Below are 7,500 nucleotides of genomic sequence, written 5' to 3' on the forward strand. Positions count from 1 at the left end.
CAGGATTCAGCGCTGGGCTCTTCCCGTTTCGCTCGCCGCTACTCGGGGAATCCTCGTTAGTTTCTTTTCCTCCGCTTACTGATATGCTTAAGTTCGGCGGGTGATCTCTCCTGATTTGAGGTCGACGACAGAAAGATAATTTTTATATTATATATAAATAATACAGACAGACAGAGGCGCGCGGCGGCGGGACCGCGTCGAGGGCGCGAGGATCGCCCCGCGAAGATCGCAAAAGGATCGATCGCGGTTTCACAGCGTCGTCGCTAGCCCCCGGACACGCGTTAGCGTCCCGGCCGCGCGCTCGAAATTCGTCACACATTTGACCGGACGCCCGCGCGCGCGCCGACCGCCGGAGCGGGTCGGGCGGCGCGGGCGACGCCGGCAGCGCGCTCGCCGGGGCCCCCCCCCCTCGCGGACGAGGGTGAGAGACTCCGCGGCGAAGTCTGGTCGCATTGCGTGCGCGACCCTCAAACAGGAGTGGTCCGTGGACAAACTACGTCTTGCTCGGACCGCAATGTGCGTTCGAAATGTCGATGCTCATGTGTCCTGCAGTTCACACTCTGACGCGCATTTAGCTGCGTTCTTCATCGACCCACGAGCCGAGTGATCCGCCGTTCAGGGTAATAATTGTACAATTTTAAAATTGTCATTCGTTCACTTGTTTATCCGTCGCGTTTTGGGTGTTCGCGCGAGCGCAAACTGACCTTAGAAGATCAAAACAACAAAAAATAGCAACCTTAATGGTGATGCGCGCGCGCACACGCACACGCGCATCACTAAATCGCGACCGGACGCGGGCGCGGTCCCCCGACCCGTCAGGATCGAGAGAGCCGTCCCGCGACGCCGGCGGGTCCGCGGTTCGCGGCGGCGCCCTAGGGCGATCTCCGCCGCAGCGATGTCGGGCTCTCGGCCGCGCATCGTGATTCGTGTATTTTACATACAAGTATGTATATATATTACAAAATATATTATTACACAGGAAATGATCCTTCCGCAGGTTCACCTACGGAAACCTTGTTACGACTTTTACTTCCTCTAAATGATCAAATTCGGTCAAACTTTCCGACGCGTCGGACGCCCGAGACGAGCTTCCGCGCACCAGTCCGAAGACCTCACCAAATCATCCATCGGTAGTAGCGACGGGCGGTGTGTACAAAGGGCAGGGACGCAATCAACGCGAGCTGGTGACTCGCTTTTACTAGGAATTCCTCGTTCATGGGGGAGAATTGCAAACCCCAATCCCTATCACGAAGGGGTTTCATCGGGTTACCCGGGCCGTTAGGCCAAGGAGGACACGCTGATCCCTTCAGTGTAGCGCGCGTGCGGCCCAGGACATCTAAGGGCATCACAGACCTGCTATTGCTCAATCTCGTGCGGCTATATATACCGCCGGTCCCTCTAAGAAGATTTTCATTGTACGCCGGTAGTGAAGACCGCGAGACGCACGCACGCGACGCGAGCGCCGCGGAACGCGCGCACGCGGACCCTCGTGATACCGGTTGCACGTCTATTTAATAGGCTAGAGTTACGTTCGTTACCGGAATTAACCTGACAAATCGCTCCACCAACTAAGAGCGGCCATGCACCACCACCCACCGAATCGAGAAAGAGCTGTTAATCCGTCAATCCTTCCAGTGTCCGGGCCTGGTGAGTTTTCCCGTGTTGAGTCGAATTAAGCCGCAGGCTCCACTCCTGGTGGTGCCCTTCCGTCAATTCCTTTAAGTTTCAGCTTTGCAACCATACTCCCCCCGGAGCCCGAAAGCTTTGGTTTCCCGGGAGCTGCCCACCGGGTTAAAATTATGAAACTTCGGCGGATCGCTGGCTGGCATCATTTATGGTTAGAACTACAGCGGTATCTAATCGCCTTCGAACCTCTAACTTTCGTTCTTGATTAATGAAAACACCTTTGGCAAATGCTTTCGCTTTAGTCCGTCTTGCGACGATCCAAGAATTTCACCTCTAACGTCGCAATACGAATGCCCCCAGTTGTCCCTATTAATCATTACCTCTGGTATCAGAAAGCCAACAAAACAGAACCGAGGTCCTATTCTATTATTCCATGCGTACAATATTCAGGCAAGTGTTAGCCCGCTTTGAGCACTCTAATTTGTTCAAAGTAAACAGCCGCGACGGCCCGCCTCGGCGCGCGGCCGACCGTGAGGACGACCGCGACACACCGGCGGTGGACGCACCGGCGAGAAGCCCCGCAGACGTGCCTGTCGTACCGCATTCGGTAGACCGACACCGCAGGACACAATTTCAACTACGAGCTTTTTAACCGCAACAACTTTAGTATATGCTATTGGAGCTGGAATTACCGCGGCTGCTGGCACCAGACTTGCCCTCCAATGGATCCTCGTTAAAGGATTTAAAGTGTAATCATTCCGATCACGAGGCCTCGGACGAGTCCCGTATCGTTATTTTTCGTCACTACCTCCCCGTGCCGGGAGTGGGTAATTTGCGCGCCTGCTGCCTTCCGTGGATGTGGTAGCCGTTTCTCAGGCTCCCTCTCCGGAATCGAACCCTGATTCCCCGTTACCCGTGACAACCATGGTAGTCGCATAAACTACCATCGACAGTTGATAAGGCAGACATTTGAAAGATGCGTCGCCGGTGCTAGACCGTGCGATCAGCTCAAAGTTATCTAGAGTCATCTCGAATGGCGACGGACGGGGCGCGAACCCCGCCGCCGATTGGTTTTTGATCTAATAAAAGCATCCCTCCCGTTGCCGGTCAGGACCTCGTTTGCATGTATTAGCTCTAGAATTGCCACAGTTATCCAAGTAACCGTGTACGATCTAAGGAACCAAAACTGATATATTGAGCCATTCGCGGTTTCACCTTAATTCGGCTTTTACTGAGACTTGCATGGCTTAGTCTTTGAGACAAGCATATGATTACTGGCAGGATCAACCAGGGAGCTGTTCTTCGGGTTAGCTGCGTAACCGAGAGACACTGCTCGGACACGGCGTGTTCGCGCGCGGCGGAGTCACCCGCCGCGCCACGCTCTGTGACACTCACACTCCGTCGATAAAAGAACAATTTGCTCATTATCGGGCATGTGTATTGTTGTTACTCTGCCTTGCCGCTGCGGTGGTTCTCTTGCTCGAAGAGCCGAGCGGGGAGAGCAGGCGGGGATCGATCACACGGAGTGCGTCGTCGTCGCCTAAATTATGAATTCCCATTCGTAAAACGCGTACGCCGTGAGCCGTGAGGCAACGGTGTGGCCGGGGAGTTACCTCCTCCGACCGTACTCTTTTTCATTTCTTGGTCAAGTTCTACTCGCGCGGAACTCCAGAGATGAGACACGGGCGCCGGCGAAGCCAGAAGGCGAACGCCGCGTCGAGTTTCGCAAATGTACCGCCGACGCGACCGACAGATGGGCCGCCGCGGTTTGCGAACGCTGTGCAAATCAGCGCGCCACTACGGACGCGCATACAGTACCGCGGCGGCCCGGTCTCGCCGGCCCCGGCCCCGAGAGCGACTAGACCGAGGCGGGTGCGCGGATTCGGGCTTAGCGTAACTCCCGCGCGGGGTACGGCGAGTGATCGAGTCCAGATGGTCGGCGCGCATAATTTTTTTCACTTCTCTCTACACGATTTTCGTTTCGATAGCGGATACACGTTACGAATATATATACATATTTTTTACACGTCGATGCGTGTACACGCAGATATATATATTTTTTTAAAAAGTATTCATCCTCTTCTTCTTCTTCTCCTTCTCCTTATCATTATAATCATTGTTATCATTATTATCGTAACTATCATGATTATTAGTTTTGTTATTATTATTATTATTATTATTATTATTATTATTATTATTATCATCCTTCTTCTTCTTCTTCTTCTTCTTCTTCTATTCTTCGTCGTCTACTTTTCGTCTTAATCGTCTTCTTCTTCTATTCTATTCTATTCTTCTTCGACTTCCTCTTCTTCCTCTTCTTCTTCTTGCTCTTGTTCTTCTTCTTCTTCTTCTTCTTTTTCTTCTTCTTACGAAATTATTATTATTTTAACTATTACTACTATTGTTATGATAACTCTTCTTCTTCTTCTTCTCCTTCTTCTTCTTCTTCTTCTTCTTCTTCTTCCTCTTATTATTCAGTATTGTCATAACTATTATGATTATTAGTTTTGTTATTATTATTATTATTATTCTTCTTCTTCTTCTTCTACTTTTCTCCTACTTCTTCTTCTTCTTCTTCTTCTATTCTTCGTGGTCCTATACCTCTTCTTCGACTTCCTCTTCTTCCTCTTCTTCTTCTTGCTCTTGTTCTTCTTCTTCTTCTTTTTCTTCATCTTACGAAATTATTATTATTATTATTACTATTACTACTATTATTATGATAACTATTCTTCTTCTTCTTCTTCTTCCTCTTCTTCTTCTTCTTCTTCTTCTTATTATTATAATCATTGTTATCAGTATTATCATAACTATTATGATTATTAGTTTTGTTATCATTATTATTATTATTCTTCTTCTTCTTCTTCTACTACTTTTCTTCTACTTCTTCTTCCTCTCCATCTTCATCATAATATATATATATATATATATATATATATATATATATATATATATATATATATATATATATATATATATATATATATATATATATATATATATATATATATATATATATATATTCGCGATTGCCGCGCGTCGGCGTCGCTTGACCGCGTTCAGAGCTCGATCCGGGCCTTGTCCGACGAGCCATCGAGAGGGTCGAATTAATGTCAGACGGCGAGGCATTTGGCAACCTTAAGCTGATCATAGCTACTCCCGCCGTTCACCCTTCCTTGTGTTATATTATGTATTAATAACTCCTCGTATAATATTATATATTAACTCCCACTCGTAGTACCCGCGCAGTGTGGGGTACGCGCGGCCGCTTGACCGCGTCACGAGCTCGATCCGGGCCATTCCCGACGAGCCATCGAGAGGGTCGAATTAATGTCAGACGGCGAGGCATTTGGCAACCTTAGGCCGATCATAGCTACTCCCGCGGTTCACCCTTCTCATTAATAACCTTATATTGATTAATTAATTTATTCAATTAATAATATTATCTATTGTAAATAATCCATCACTCCGACTCTCTGTTATCTCTCACATGAATAAACAATCACTCGTACTCCCCGACGAATGTCAGACGGCGAGGCATTAAGCCGTTCATAGCTACTCCCGCCGTTCACCCCTCCTTATATAATATTTATATATATATATATATATATATATATATATATATATATATATATATATATATATATATATATATATATATATATATATATATATATATATATATATATATATATATATATATATATATATATATATATATATATATATATATATATATATATATATATACATTATCTAAACGAACAAACACTCCGACTCGTAGTACTCGCGCAGCGTAGGGTACTCGCGATTGCCGCGCGTCGGCGTCGCTTGACCGCGTTCAGAGCTCGATCCGGGCCTTGTCCGACGAGCCATCGAGAGGGTCGAATTAATGTCAGACGGCGAGGCATTTGGCAACCTTAAGCTGATCATAGCTACTCCCGCCGTTCACCCTTCCTTGTGTTATATTATGTATTAATAACTCCTCGTATAATATTATATATTAACTCCCACTCGTAGTACCCGCGCAGTGTGGGGTACGCGCGGCCGCTTGACCGCGTCGCGAGCTCGATCCGGGCCATTCCCGACGAGCCATCGAGAGGGTCGAATTAATGTCAGACGGCGAGGCATTCGGCAACCTTAGGCCGATCTTAGCTACTCCCGCCGTTCACCCTTCTCATTAATAACCTTATATTGATTAATTGATTTATTCAATTAATAATATTATCTATTGTAAATAATCCATCACTCCGACTCTCTGTTATCTCTCACATGAATAAACAATCACTCGTACTCCCCGACGAATGTCAGACGGCGAGGCATTAAGCCGTTCATAGCTACTCCCGCCGTTCACCCCTCCTTATATAATATTTATATATATATATATATATATATATATATATATATATATATATATATATATATATATATATATATATATATATATATATATATATATATATATATATATATATATATACATTATCTAAACGAACAAACACTCCGACTCGTAGTACTCGCGCAGCGTAGGGTACTCGCGATTGCCGCGCGTCGGCGTCGCTTGACCGCGTTCAGAGCTCGATCCGGGCCTTGTCCGACGAGCCATCGAGAGGGTCGAATTAATGTCAGACGGCGAGGCATTTGGCAACCTTAAGCTGATCATAGCTACTCCCGCCGTTCACCCTTCCTTGTGTTATATTATGTATTAATAACTCCTCGTATAATATTATATATTAACTCCCACTCGTAGTACCCGCGCAGTGTGGGGTACGCGCGGCCGCTTGACCGCGTCGCGAGCTCGATCCGGGCCATTCCCGACGAGCCATCGAGAGGGTCGAATTAATGTCAGACGGCGAGGCATTTGGCAACCTTAAGCTGATCATAGCTACTCCCGCCGTTCACCCTTCCTTGTGTTATATTATGTATTAATAACTCCTCGTATAATATTATATATTAACTCCCACTCGTAGTACCCGCGCAGTGTGGGGTACGCGCGGCCGCTTGACCGCGTCGCGAGCTCGATCCGGGCCATTCCCGACGAGCCATCGAGAGGGTCGAATTAATGTCAGACGGCGAGGCATTCGGCAACCTTAGGCCGATCTTAGCTACTCCCGCCGTTCACCCTTCTCATTAATAACCTTATATTGATTAATTGATTTATTCAATTAATAATATTATCTATTGTAAATAATCCATCACTCCGACTCTCTGTTATCTCTCACATGAATAAACAATCACTCGTACTCCCCGACGAATGTCAGACGGCGAGGCATTAAGCCGTTCATAGCTACTCCCGCCGTTCACCCTTCCTTGTGTTATATTATGTATTAATAACTCCTCGTATAATATTATATATTAACTCCCACTCGTAGTACCCGCGCAGTGTGGGGTACGCGCGGCCGCTTGACCGCGTCGAGAGCTCGATCCGGGCCATTCCCGACGAGCCATCGAGAGGGTCGAATTAATGTCAGACGGCGAGGCATTCGGCAACCTTAGGCCGATCATAGCTACTCCCGCCGTTCACCCCTCCTTGTATAGTATTTTGTATTATCTAAACGAACTGCCACTCCGACTCGTAGTACTCGCGCAGCGTAGGGTACTCGCGATTGCCGCCCGGCCGCTTTCAAATATTAGACATGCCTGATTGTGCCAAGTAATCCTAGGCCTTAAACCAGATATACATTAATAAAGTAAAAAAAAATAAAAAAAAACTACCATCACACAACAACACATTTGAATTGATTTATTCAAACTTGAAAGCATAATATAACTCCTTCATATCTGTACCATTTTTTAAAAGCGAGGCGATACCGTCACGAGCGTCTAAGCGTATACTTATGTGAAAATCCTCCTCACTCCATCACACAGCGACATATT

General features: G+C 46.7%; 1 non-coding gene and 2 pseudogenes across 1 annotated transcript; all 3 read right to left on the reverse strand.

Annotated features, from left to right (window-relative positions):
* The window catches only part of LOC148299900 (large subunit ribosomal RNA), a 4,078-nt pseudogene extending 3,954 nt beyond the window's left edge, over positions 1-124 (reverse strand).
* A 337-nt stretch (positions 125-461) lies between these two features.
* Positions 462-623, reverse strand: LOC148299901 (5.8S ribosomal RNA; annotated as a pseudogene).
* Positions 624-980: 357 nt separating this feature from the next.
* LOC148299902 (small subunit ribosomal RNA) lies at positions 981-2,920 on the reverse strand. The gene has a single exon (XR_015839020.1). It is a non-coding gene; the product is annotated as a small subunit ribosomal RNA (ribosomal RNA).
* Positions 2,921-7,500: the final 4,580 nt, after the last annotated feature.

The sequence above is a fragment of the Brachycentrus maculatus genome, unplaced genomic scaffold, assembly GCF_059751285.1.
Source record: "Brachycentrus maculatus isolate JH-2025_06_01 unplaced genomic scaffold, ASM5975128v1 h1tg000895l, whole genome shotgun sequence".
Classification (NCBI taxonomy): Eukaryota; Metazoa; Arthropoda; class Insecta; order Trichoptera; family Brachycentridae; genus Brachycentrus; species Brachycentrus maculatus.